We start from the raw sequence: 14,438 nt of genomic DNA, 5'->3' as shown, positions 1-14,438 counted from the left end.
TGCAAAAGGTTACAGTGCGACGTAACTGAAATTTTACATTGAAAAATAACTTGATTGTTTGTTAAATCTTCCATCTGTTAGAATGACTACGTTCGGTTCACTTCTTTCTTATGTAAATCGCAAAACTTTCCTTTAATAGTTACATTCTCAGGTGAACTTTAACAATTAATGTCAACCCAGCTAATATGTTGAAGGTGTTAGTCCCAGTGTGCTGTGTCCGTGCCATAATGTTTAGACTGACGCTAATCCTAAAAAAAAACAACACGCTGCAGGCAAAGATGCTTTGAGGCATGATACATTGGTGAAACCGAGCAGAGGCTACAGAACGGATGAATGGCGACTGCACATCAATCAACAGGCAGGTATGCCCCTTCGCAGTTGGGGAGCACTTCAGTGGTCCAGGACATTCGTCCTCGGACCTTCGGGTGACCATCCTCCAAGGCGGACTTCGGAGCAAGCAGCAGCTGAATGTGCCTGAGCATAGGCTGATAGCTCAGTTCGGTACCCATGGTGATGGCCTCGACAGGGACCTTGGGCTCATGTCAATGTACAGGTGATCCCATTACTTATCTACACAAACAGACCCTCCTACACACACACACACACACACACACACACACACACACACACACACACACACACACACACACACACACGCGCGCGCATATATGTTTGTGGAGTGAATTTGCACTTGCAGAGTTACATCGTAATTTGCTCAAAAACTGCATGAATCCATGTAAGTCTCTGTTAACTCATTTTATAAAATTAGAATCATTCTAAACATTATGGAACAGACAGCAGCACACGGGGGCTGACACCAATTGTTAAAGTTCACCTGAGAATGTAACTTTAAAATAAAAAGTTTTGCGCTTTACATATGAAAGAAGTGAAGCTAAAATGGTCATTCTAACAGATCGGAGACTTAGCAAACATTCAAGGTAATTTTCAATATATAATTTCAGTTACATCACATTGTAAACTTGTGCTATAAAATCTGTGTCTTACAATTGTGTACTCCACAACCACCTGATGAATGAACAGTGGTCCAAAAGCTAGTATTTCCAATTTAGCCTGTTGGAATATAACCTGGTGTTGTGTTATTTTCAAATTTGCACACCCCAGTGCAAAACCTGCATCTCCAAGTCTTTCAATCCGAGGCACTCTGGTCACAGATCCAACCTTTGTGCATTCAACTTATTAAATCCTTGAAAAGAACTGAATGTTTCAGTAATGATCATTTTTGTAGCACTGAGTCAAAGCAGGCAAAGGCAACTGCTTTTAACGTTTATTCCCATTTGCATTCATCTCCGATATGAAATTCTCACTGACTCTGACAGCACTGATACCTTTGCTGTTTTGTAATGTCAGGAATCCATGTTCAATTTCCGACTTTCATAAGGAACAAAAAATATTTTTTCCCTGACTGGAAATAAACATTGGGAAATAGCAGTGAGACAGCTGAATTTCAACACTTTCGCAACAAGGAAGACAGATGCAATGCTTGCAAATTTTCTTGGTAACTTTATTTTTACCTTATTGGTTCAGTTGAAAAATGACACTCATTGAGTTTTTTAAAACATGGCGAATGACCCTTCAGCCATTCAGCATCATCATCAGTCATCAAACATCTGGCTTGTAAACATTCAAGTCTTCAGTTAAATTGTTATTCAATTTCTTAAGGGCTTAAGTGGAACAAAAACATCTCTGTGAACTAACAGTTCTGAAAGACAAACTCTTTCTCAGAGCCGTTTGTCAGTTTTCCTCATGATGCTGCGGAAAATGTTTCTGCGCTCACATCTGAATCGGTGTTTTTCAGCTTCCTTTTTCTTTCTATTAAATGGTTTAGGTTCCAGTACAGATATAAGCTGCAGGTTGCGGAAGTCACGTGTTTGTGCTTTCACTGACACTCTGTCTCAGCGGGAGCTGCAGATCTTCCCCACGCTGATTCAGACAGCACTGTCCTTCCTGTGACATGTCCCATGGCGAATGGAAGGACAGGCATTAATAACCCGCACTTCGGAATGTAGCGACAGTTTTAAAACATTTGCACTGCCCCAGCGAGGAATTGAGCTCCTATCTCCCGCATAACATGCAGCGACACTAACAACTATATTACCGAGGACAACAGTTTCAAAGGAGACCCTTCAGCCCGTTGTATCTCCATTTGTCAAAATCAACTGCTTAACGGTTCGAATCGTTTAGCTCATAGCCTTATAGGTATTGGCAGAACATATTCATATCTGAATATTACTTCAGGTTAAAAGGGTCCCTGCCTCTGTGACCCTTACAGACACATTGCTGCAAATTCCAAAACCTGCCGGCCTATAACGCTTTTCCACACATCTACTTAAAACTTTCTGTCTTTCTCATTACATTTGTGCCCCCCTGTGATCGATCTATCCGTCGATGGGAAACGTTACGTTCAGTCTACCTGATCCACACCCCTCATTATTTTGTATACCTGAACTATGCCTTCTCTGAAATGCCCCTGCACGGTGACAAACAACTCTGGTCTTACCTGTCTCTCTTCCTGACTGAATCTCTTCAGCCTCGACACTATCCAAGTGAATATCTCCTGCACCTTTCCCAGTGTGATCACATCCCTGGACTTATGCGAATTGCAGACAATTGTCGCGGTAGAGACAAATGAACCTTTTTTTTTAACATTTTGCACCAGCATGCGGTGCGTCTCTGCAGCATATATTGCCAAGCGGTCTGGAGTCACATGGAGTCCAGAGCAGTTAAGGACGGTTGATTCCTTCCATCAAGGCCTTCAGTGAAACAGATGGGATTTTCGGACAACGGATTTAGCGCATTCTTAATTGGAAGTATTTCTTGCATTTATATTCTATCGTCGTCGTGGCATGGTGAGAATCGAACCCGTCTCCACAGAACGTGACCTGGCCTTTTGTGTGAACAATCCAGCGATAATACCAGTAGGCTATTGCAGAAAGCCGTCATGGCTGATCTTTTCCAATAGAGTCTCTTCTCCCCTATTATTCTCTGTGTCCACTTATTGAGCCTCACGCTCCAATGATCTCTGGTCCATGTCAGTAAAAGCTGCTAAAAGAGAATTGATTGCACAGCCAAGATATCCAAACGGATCGAATGATTTGAAGGTGCCAATGAAAAGATTGAGGCATGGTCACCAAGTAACAGTGAGTGCAACGCCACAGACTGGACGGTATCAACGTGTAAGTGTATGTTAGATTGTGCAATGCCTCAGTCAAATGGGACGAGGGACAGGAAAGAGAGTTAGGGCGAGTGGGAGGAAGAGACATCTTCCAGAACTTTTGGGTTGAAATGCTGATACATGAAACACTGAATTATCAGAGAACGAAATTCGATGGAAAACAAATCATCACCTCGGAGATCATTATCATGCAAAAAGGAGTTATTTCTAACGGTATTTCCGCAAAAGTAAAATTTTGAGAGAACTGACCGCTATGAAGTGGATTTGGTACGAAGTCGCGGCAACCACAACGCAGAAAACAAAATACTAAATGGTTACAGCACTCCACAGACTACGCTTGTAAACTGCAGCCAGTATGGTAGCAGAGGAAATGTCAGGAAGAATATACAATATCAGGACTTAATGACAGGCATGTGGGAACTCAGAATGGGCTGAGTCTTTAACTGTAACGTCCCCAGAGTCTGTGGAGATTCCATGAATGAGAGTGTTGGAGAATGGGATTTATGAAACTCTCCAAACTCATGGGACAGTACAGGATATGCTTCAATAGCATTATAGTTTAACATCGGCTACTTCATCACTTTGCCCATACAATCACACTTCAATCCAGTTCTCGACTGAAGCAGGCATGAAGATCCAATTGGAAGTTGGGATGGAATGACGGGAGAGTGGCGCGTGTATTTCCGAGGTTGGGACTGCTCCTGGTCAAAAACGAGGTGGAAGGGAATACTTGCCCCCATTTATAATATTATAGCCATAAGCAGTACATGTTGTTGGCGCAACCAACTGGTGTATCTAAAGTTTGTTGAACATTTAACTTTGGGGTGACAATGATCGAAATTTCATTTTCCTATTTGGATCAGTGTTCTTGACATTGGCAGTAGCAGCTGCTTATGCTTGCATCAGCTCAGGATCAGTTTCTTCTTCCCAGTAAATACTGCAACCTGGAGAAGGTTGTGTTGTGGTTATATAATAAATGAGTCATCCTTGGGGACTCACACACGGAACTGATAATGTTAAAGTTCGACGAATAAAACCTGAAATGAAAGACTGACCTCAGGAACAGAGAACATGCCTTTAATTTCCTGCAATCCCATCCATGCATGACCCGTATGCAGGGGTGCTACCATCTTTACCCAATCCTGCCTAATTGTGATTCCAGGTGCAGAACAACATAGCTGACCCTTAATCCGAGAATGTCGACGCTGTAGGTAGGCTGGACATTCGGCCCATTCCAGTCGACACCATCCCTTCGAAGCACATCCTATCAGACCCACACTCCATACTGATTCCGTTCCCCTTCATTTCCCATGGCTGATCCAAGTAACCTGCACACCTTCAGACTGTGGGAGGAAACTCACACAATCAAAGAGAGAATGTGCAAACTGCACACAGTCACACAAGACTGGGATCGAATCCATGTCTCTCGTGCAGAGAGGCAGCAGCGAATCAGAATGAACAACAAATGCTGTCCTGACCAGCGACATCCACACGCTGTTGGTATATCAGGAAGAATAAAAACACGTTCACAAATGGACAAAGGGACTTACGTCTCCGTGGGCATGATTTGAGCCAATCATTCATCCTGGGTAGATACAAGGACACCGATATCACAGAGAAACCAGCGCAATGCGGGATTCAATTACCTGTTGCAGTAGAAACTCATTTACTCAGTCAAACTGGGGACAGTCTGTTCAACAGTCCCGTGTGTTGGGAGGGCTCAATGAGCAATAAAAACTCCAGAGTAACCAGCAAGATTACATATCCCAGAAGGAGATCAATTAAACTGTCAACGCTGCTGTTAATTCCAACCAGCTGCCGGTTTCATAGCGTCAAAGTCATAGACTCACGCAGCATGAAAACAGGCCTTTCACTCCTACCAGCTCATACTGAACATAATGCCAAACTAAACGAGTCGCAACTGACGGTTCTTGTAATTGCTGAGTGTTAATAATGTCCTTGTAATAATATTACTGCATTGTTAATATGAATGTCCAGATATACTTCTATGGACACCGGTTCAAATCCTGGCATGGCAAATGCTGGAATTTTATTACAATAAATACCTCGAGTTGAAGAGTCTAATGATGATGTTGAACCAGTTGTTGTAAATCTGATTCACTAATGCCTGATAGGGAAGGAAACTGCCATACTTATCTGGTCTGGTTTCTGGCTCCAGATTCATAATATCGTGGTTGATCCTGAACTCCCCTCTGGGCAATAAATAATGGACTAGGCATAAATGAATAGCTTTTTTCTAATCACACGGAAACTTTCCAATGCATTTATCGATCCAAATATCCTGTAAATATTGTAAATGTACTTTCATTCATCACTGCCTCAGGAAGTGAATTGCACACATAAACCATCCTCTGTTAAAAACAGCCTCACATGTCTTATTTTAAATATCCCTCTTTTCATCTGAAACATTTACCCTCTCGTCTTGAAGTGTCACTGCTTGGAGAAAAGACAGTTAAAGTTAATTCTATTCGAACTCTCAATAATTTATAAATTTCTATCAGGTCGCCTTTCAAACTCCGGTTCTCGTGTGAAAATATTCTCAGCCTATCCAGCCTTTCATTGTAACTCAAACCTTCCCCACTACCAATATGCTGATACACGTCTTCTAAACCTACTCCAGCTGAATAATGTCCTTGCTATTACTGGGCGATAAGAACTGGGCACAGTACTCCAGAAGAGGCCTCACACAATGCCCTATTCCATTCAACATGACGTACCAACTCCGACGCTCAAAGGACTGTGCAACGCAGGCAGGATGACAATTTTTTATTAACCATTCTGTCTATATGTGAAGCAAACTAAAAAGAAATATTTAACTGCATCCCTGGCCTCCGTTTTCCACAACATTATGCAACGCCCTAGCACTAATTGTATAAACCCTTCTCTTATTTGATGAGGCAAAACGCAATACCTTCCATTTATCCAGATTGAACTCCATGTAAAATATTTCAGCCCAAAGACGCATTGGATTAAGATCCTTCTGGAAACTTAGATCACCTTCTTTACAGTCTCCAATTCTGGTGTCCTCTACAAGCTTATGAACCATGGCTTCTATGAGTTCGATTGTTTTCTCATACAGGTCAATGATTTATACTTATTTGTCGTGGCCATAATTTCGCAGTTTGTAAATCAGGTAACAATTAGTCATGTCGTTAACCATGAGGAAGAAAGCCATAGACTGCAGGGAAATTGGAAACAATTGGCAAGAAAATGTGCTGAAAGGAGTTCAATCCAGGGAAGTGGGTGATAATGAATTTGAGGAGGAACAATGATAAATGTGTGAATACTGAGTGGTTTAAAGTAATAAAAGAGAAATTGGAGTAGACAGTCAACAATCTTTGAAGATGATTGGACAAGGGATCAAGTGGTCTCAAGGGGTTGGAGATACTTTCTGTTCTTGACCGCAGGTGGGAATATAAAAGCAGGGAAACTTTAGCAAAGGCCTATTCAATGGCCTATTCAAGATCAATGAACAGGGGAACCAGTTGGACGGAAGTGCGTACTGCAGGTGCTGGAAATCAGAATCTAGATTGGAGGGGTGCTGAAGAAGCACAGCAGGTCAGGCACCATCCGAGTTGCAGAAAAAAAAATAACCTTTCAGGAAAAAGCCCTTCATCAGGAATAAAGCTGGGAGCCTCGAGGGTGGAGAGATAAACGGGAGGATGGGTCTGGGAAGAATTTAGCTGAGAGTGCAAGAGGTGGATGGAGATGGGGTAAAAGGTGATAGGTCGGAGAAGAGGGTGGAGCGGATAGGTACGAAGGAAGACAGACAGGTGGGACAGGTCAGTAGGATGGTGCCAAGTTAGAAAGTTGGAACTCGGATAAGGTGGGTGTGGGGAGATGAGGAAACTGGTGATGACCAAGTTGATGACCTGGTGTTGAAAGGTCCCGAGGTGGAAGATCTGGCGTCCAGTGGTGAGGGAATGTCCGTGGAGGAGACCCAGGAACTGCATGTCCTTGGGAGAGTCGGTGGGGGGGATGGTAGTTGATGTTTTTGGTCATGGGGCATTGGGATTGAATGTTGAAGGTGCCCTGGAAATGTTCTCTGAAGCGCTCTGCGAGAAGGTGTCTGTTGGCCCCAATGTAGAGGAGACCGCATCGCGAGCAACAGATGCAAAAATGACACGTGTGGAAGTGCACATTTGATGAACGTGGAAGGCTCATTGGAGCCTTAGAAGGATGTGAAAGGGAAGATGTTGGTACAGGTTTTGCAATTCCTGTGGTGGCAGGGGAAGGTGCAACGAGGGGAGGATGGGTCATTGGAGGGCTTGGACTTGACTAGGTAGTCGTGGAGGAAGCAGTTTTTGTGAAAAGTGGATAGGGGTGGGGCGGGAAATATATCCCTGAAGGTCAGTGTTGCTGACACTTTTTACAAACCCACTGATCCCCACAGCTATCTGGATTATACCTCCTCCCACACCACCTCTTGAGCAAATGTTATCCTGTATTCCCAATTCCTCCACCTTAATCGCATCTGCTCCCAAAGGTCCAGCTCCACCACAGAACACACCAGATAGCCTCCTTCTTTAAAGACCGGAATTTCCCCTCCGATGTGGTTGAAGATGCCCTCCAACACATCTCATCCATTTCCCGTACCTCCGCCCATGAACCCCACACCTCCAACCACAACAAGGACAGAACCTCCCTGGTCCTCATCTTCTAGCCCTCCAACCTCTGCATAAGTCACACCATCCACTGACAGTTTCGCCACCTCGAAACGGATTCCACCACCAGGGATATGTTCCCCTTCAAAGTTTGGGAGAAGATTTGTAGCTCAGGTGCTTGTTGTTGTTGTTCTGTTCGCCGAGCTGGGAATTTGTCTTGCAAACGTTTCGTCCCCTGTCTAGGTGACATCCTCAGTGCTTGGGAGCCTCCTGTGAAGCGCTTCTGTGCTGTTTCCTCCGGCATTTATAGTGGCCTGTCTCTGCCGCTTCCGGTTGTCAGTTCGAGCTGACCGCTGTTGTGGCCGGTATATTGGGTCCAGGTCGATGTGTTTGTTGATAGAGTCTGTGGATGAGTGCCATGCCTCGAGGAATTCCCTGGCTGTTCTCTGTTAGGCTTGCACTATAATGGTAGTGTTGTCCCAGTCGAATTCATGTTGCTTGTCGTGCGTGTGTGTGTGGCTACTAAGGATATCTGGTTGTGTCGTTCTGTGGCTAGTTGGTGTTCATGTATACGGGTCGTTAACTGTCTTCCTGTTTGTCCGATGTCGTGTTTTGTGCAGTCCTTGCATGGGATTTTGTACACTACAGTCGTTTTGCTCATGTTGGGTATCGGGTCCTTCGTTCTGGTGAGTTGTTGTCTGAGCCTGGCTGTTGGTTTGTGTGCTGTTATGAGTCCTAGTGGTCTCAGTAGACTGCCTGTCAGTTCATAAATGCTCCTGATGTATGGTAGTGTGGCTAGTCCTTTGGGTTGCGGCATGTCCTCGTTCCGTTGTCTCTCCCATTCCTAGACGTGATGGTACAGAGAACAACGAAAGGATAATTCACCACAAAGGTTTACACGAAAGTCACACACACAGACCAATTCCTAAACTATGAATGCAACCACCCCACCACACACAAACGAAGTTGCATTAGGACACTATTCAAAAGGGCCACAACACACTGCAGCACACCAGAACTGCAAAAAGTGGAAGAGGAACACCCATACAAGGTATTCGCCAAAAACGGATACCGTCAAAATTTCATCAACAGATGCCTAAGGGAAAGACAACGGAACGTGGACAAGCCGCAACCCAAAGGACTAGCCACACTACCATACATCAGGAGCATTTCTGAACTGACAGCCAGACTACTGCGACCACGAGGACTCATAACAGCACACAAACCAACAGCCACGCTCAGACAACAACTCACCAGAATGAAGAACCCGATACCCAACATGAGCAAAACTAATGTAGTGTACAAAATCCCATGCAAGGACTGCACAAAACACTACATAGGACAAACAGGAAGACAGTTAACGACCCGTAGTCATGAACACCAACTAGCCACGGAACGACACGACCAGCTATCTGAAGTAGCCACACACACAGACGACAAGCAACATGAATTCGACTGGGACAACACTACCATTATAGTGCAAGCCTAACAGAGAACAGCCAGGGAATTCCTCGAGGCATGGCACTCATCCACAGACTCTATCAACAAACACATCGACCTGGACCCAATATACCGGCCACTACAGTGGACAGCTGGAACTGACAACCGGAAGCGGCAGAGACAGGCCACTATAAATGCCGGAGGAAACAGCACAGAAGCGCTTCACAGGGGGCTCCCAAGCACTGAGGTTGCCACCTAGACAGAGGACGAAACGTTTGCAAGACAAATTCCCAGCTTGGTGAACAGAACCACAACATATGTTCCCCTCCCCACCCCTTTCCGCCAAGACCATTCGCTCTGTGACTACCTAGTCAATTCCACGCCAGCAAATGACCTACCCTTCCCGCTTGGCAACTTCCCCTGTCACTGCAGCAATTGCAAGACCTGCACCCACATCTACCTCCCCACATCTGTCCAAGGCTCTAATGGAGGCTTCCACATCCATCAAAGTTTCTCCTGCACTTCCACACATGTCAGTTCTTGTATACGTTCCTCCCGGTGTGGTCTCCTCTTAGTTGGAGAGAGGGGATGTGCTCTCACAGAGCACTTCAGCGAATATTTACAGGATACCCGCAAGATTCAACCCCAGTGCCCCATGACCAAACAATTCAACTCCCCTTCCACTCTCCCGAGGACATGCAGGTCCTGGCTTCCTGTATCGCCACTGCCTCATGACCCGATGCGTGGAGGAAGAAAGCCTCATCATCCGCCTGGGGACCTTTCAACCCTATGGCATCAATTTGGACTTCACCCGTTGCCTCATTTGCTCTCCCCCTACCTTACCCCAGTTCCCACCTTCCAGCTCAACACTATCCGCCTGACTTGCCCCACCTGTGCATCTTCATTCCCACCTATCCACTCCACCTTCTTCTTTGACATTTCATGTTCACCCCCAGCCTGCATCCACTTACAGCACTCTCAGTTACCTTCTCCCCAGCACCACACTCTTCCCATTTATCTCTCCATCCCATATGCTCCCAGTCTCATTCCTGATGAAGGGTTTTTAACTACAACCTCCATTTTTCCTTCTCCTCAAATGCCGGACCTGCTGTGCTTCTCCAACACTACTCTAATCTTGAGGGGAGTCAGTTGATTGAGAGGGTTTTCGGATATTTTACACTGTTGACCACAGGCTGTGGATGATAGCATAACGTTAGCAACCACCAGTTTAGGGAACAGCTAAATGACTGAGCACAAGTCTGGTCATCGCATAAATCAACATTTTTCTTAAAATTGTAAGATAAAAGATGGAAGGCTGAAGTATGCAACTTTGCCCATCAAGACCGTTTCACCAATGAGTTTATCACTGATTCCTTTCCAAGTCAGAGTGCTATGGGCCTAAGAGGGAACTTGCAAATGATGGCATTTAATTGCATCATCCAAACTTGTCCTTGTCGTCAGTACAGCTGTTGTGCTTTGAAGGTTTTGTCAAACATGCCCGAATGACTTACTGCAGTGCATCTTGCAGTTGGTGCACTCTGCTGCAATTGGGCCTTAACGGTGAAGGGAATGAATATTGCAGGTGTTGAAGAGGGCACACTCAAGTGACTGCATTGTCCTGGACGGTGTCCAGTTCCTTAAGTGTTATTGAAGTTACACCCATATAGGCAAATGGAGAGAGTTATGTTCCTCGTCTCATTTGTGCCTTGCCAACGATGGAGGATTCACGGAGCAATGAGTTGAGGTGAAAGTCAAAAGAATGTCTCAAGAACATGTTGTTGTTGTCAAAGTGTTTATGTATCCAGATTCTATACGTTTTCCCCCGAAATAATAGCTCTGTGGACAATTACACGGGGTAATTTGTTTACAGTAAAGTTATTGAATGTCAATGCGATATGATTAAATTATCATTTGTGAGAGTGATCATTACTCTATTTCGTCCTTGTGTGGACCAATCTGATTCCAGTCGCTGTCTGATTTCAAGATCCAATTCCCGTCTGTGCTTGAAATTTCAACCGTTTCCTCGCATAAATGTCTCCACCTGCCTTCATAATATGTAACGACGCTAGAGGGGACAGCAGAGATTTACGGACATGTTACCAACACTGGAGAAAATGTATCTTCTTGGAATGATTGGTTCGGCTGGGACTATTCTCCTTGAAACAAAGAGAGGGAGGGGAGCTCTATAATCACATAATAACATTTATAAACGTTCAATATTCATTGATAGGGTAGTTACGGGCTGGTGGTTCACCCTCTGGTATGAGGAGAGCACCAGAGGACATGAACTCAGAATTAGGTATTGCCGATTTAATTCAGGACTGAGGGGTAATTTCTTTGCACAGGGGCTAATGAATCGGTAGAACTCCTTGCCGAAATTGTTCTTGAGGCTGAGTTGTTGTGTATTTTCAAACTGTGCCAGACAGATATTTAACCATAACGGCGATGAAGCTTTGTCGAGGCAATGCTGGAGAATGGAGTTGAGGATTATCAGATCAGCCATTAGTTCGTTGAATGGTGGAGCAGACTCGAGGGGCTGAATGGCCGACTTCCAATCCTACATCATTTGGTCTAACGCCTTATTTCATTGATATCTTTAGAATTCTAAAAGGATGGGATGAAGAGATAGAAAAGGTTTTCAAACTGATCAGACAGATCAGGAACTAGGCTCATAAGTTCATAAACAATAAATGTGCTGTGGCCTGGAGACAACAAATGGCACTGTGCACACCGCAGATGGGTATGTGCACATGTTGTGATTGCTAAAGAAAATTGGTAGATCCAATATTGTTGCCAACTTGGTGATCACGATGGATGATGGTCGCGGTATGATTCACACAGCAAAAGGTTGTGAAAGAATGAAAGGTTCGTTTCATTGGAAAAGTTTTCTGCGGTTCCAATTCAACTGACTGTTTAAAATACTGATCAGAACTTTGTGTGGTGTATTACACTAAAATTCACAAGCCCACTGGATAAACTATTGCACCCGATCTCTCCTTATTTGTTCCCCTTTCATTCGATGTAAATTCATAGAAAGTCAAGATGGAATGAAAAGAGAATAGAAACGTTTGCCCAACTTTTCATTATCCCAATGTAACTTACAACAGAACCAAATTGCTCTACTTCGACTTTGATGAGGTATCGATTTATCACAATTCTCTGGTGCAATGAAGGGCAAGAGGAAGATTCTCCATCCAATGTATCATAAAGATGCGAGGCACAAAAGGGAAACCACAGCTGCGTTTCATAGAAGTAACAGCCAGAGTAGGATTCAAATCCACACCAGCACAATGGAAGAACAACCCGTCGCCTGAACTCCTGGGAGACTACAGCCCATTGCAAAGGCGCTCACATGTGACCCCGTCAAGATCACATATGGTGCACCGAGGGGATAAGAAATTTCCTGAGCGGAATCGAATCCACGCCATTATGTTTCTGCTTTCAGCAGAATAATAATACCAGCAAAACCCAAGGGATTGACCTCGTCCTTGGAAGGAATATCTTGTCCTTGATTTATTTCGAGTCGGAACTGTCTCAGAATGACCCAGCAAGCATGAAAATCCCGTCACATTCACACGCACATTTCGTCTTGACGCATAATTTCTTCAGAAAGTTTCTCTCTCACGTGAAAAACTATATATGGAGAGAGAAGTGAAGGTGATGTTTTAGCTCGATGGTCTTTCTCATATGGCTGAATCTGAACTGGGTAAAATTCCCGGAAATGCAGTTTTGTTCGTTTCATTTTATTAATTTTGCTGCAACTTCACTCTGTTCATTCCAATGATCGGAATTGAATTGGATTTATGTGATTGGAATGTTAAATGTTGCATTCAATATTGCTCCAAATTTATTTCAGCTTAAAGAAAATGCTGATGAGAAAAACAGAAGGTTAAACTACAAAACAAGATGCCAGTTTTGATGCTCAGTTACTTTGGCAGATTTCAGTGGGTGTCAAATGAACCCAACATCATGGCGATCGTCCTCGCACCTTTAAACCATGGGATTAAAGCAGGAAATCGATCTCTAAGAGACGGGTCACTTCCTATTCATTATGGAATAGTTTGCCTTTACAATATGCCAAATCTGCTCAGTTCCATTGATAATGCTTCATGTGGAAAATTCATAGAAATCTTTCAAAACTCTGAGGTTTTTTATTGCTGGATCTTACACAGCTGCAGAGGTTTCCGATATTGCTTTGCATCTGAAGTCGTCCAAATTAGATATTGTTTCCTCGCACCTTCTACCCCACTGTACCAATCTACCACACCCCACTTTTACACTTTTACCTGGCCACAGGCTGTCTCTCTCCTGGTGAAACTCACTGCTTGTGTGTCTCTAAATGTGCCTTTCCAAATATTTTGGAAACGGATTGTCTGAGTGACAGAAATTCTGCTCCCATCATTTATTTGTCCTACATCGATGGTTTTGAAAGCCTGACGTTCAGAAATGTACGAACTTGAAAGAGTGAATTTACCACATATTTACTCTCTCCAAACCTCACCTACTCTGGAAATCTTACATTTGGTTTTCCTTGGTTCAGTGTCAAATTTTCCAAAACAAAAAATTAAAAGTCCATCCACACTAAACGCCGTCAGTATCGTCTCTAATGTCTTAACGGGCCAGTAAACGCTGGCAGTGTCCTCTCTGATAGAATCACAGATTCCCCCTACAATGCAGTAAATGCAGTTCAGCCAATCGAGTCTGCAGGGAGACTCCGAACAGCATCTCAACCAGACCTAGCTCCCGTCTGTATCCCCGCAGGCCTCTGGATTGTGATTTCAAATAAACCTGTTGGAATAAAACCTAGCAACGTGTGACTGCTGACCTTATCACTGCGTTACCCATGGCTAATTCACTTAACTTACAGAATTCACTCCCTGGACACATCAGCGCAATGTAACATGACCAATCTACCAAACCTACAGACTTAACAGCAGTACAAACCACTGAGCAAATGGACCATCACAGTGAAGACAATCTGTATCATTTACACACTGGTAACTCAGCCGAGTGAAAGCAAGCTGCGCCCAGCAACCTGAATTCAATCCATACAAACGCGGTCCTACGCTGGACAACCTCATGAGTGCTGCTGGAAATGTTTCTGCACTCAGGTCTGAATGGGTTTGCTCTTTTCTTCCTCAGATTCCTGCTTTAAATAAACATATCAGTCAGGAACAACT

This window comes from Chiloscyllium punctatum, chromosome 16 (assembly GCF_047496795.1).
Source record: "Chiloscyllium punctatum isolate Juve2018m chromosome 16, sChiPun1.3, whole genome shotgun sequence".
Lineage (NCBI taxonomy): Eukaryota > Metazoa > Chordata > Chondrichthyes > Orectolobiformes > Hemiscylliidae > Chiloscyllium > Chiloscyllium punctatum.
This window is presented reverse-complemented; position numbering follows the sequence as displayed.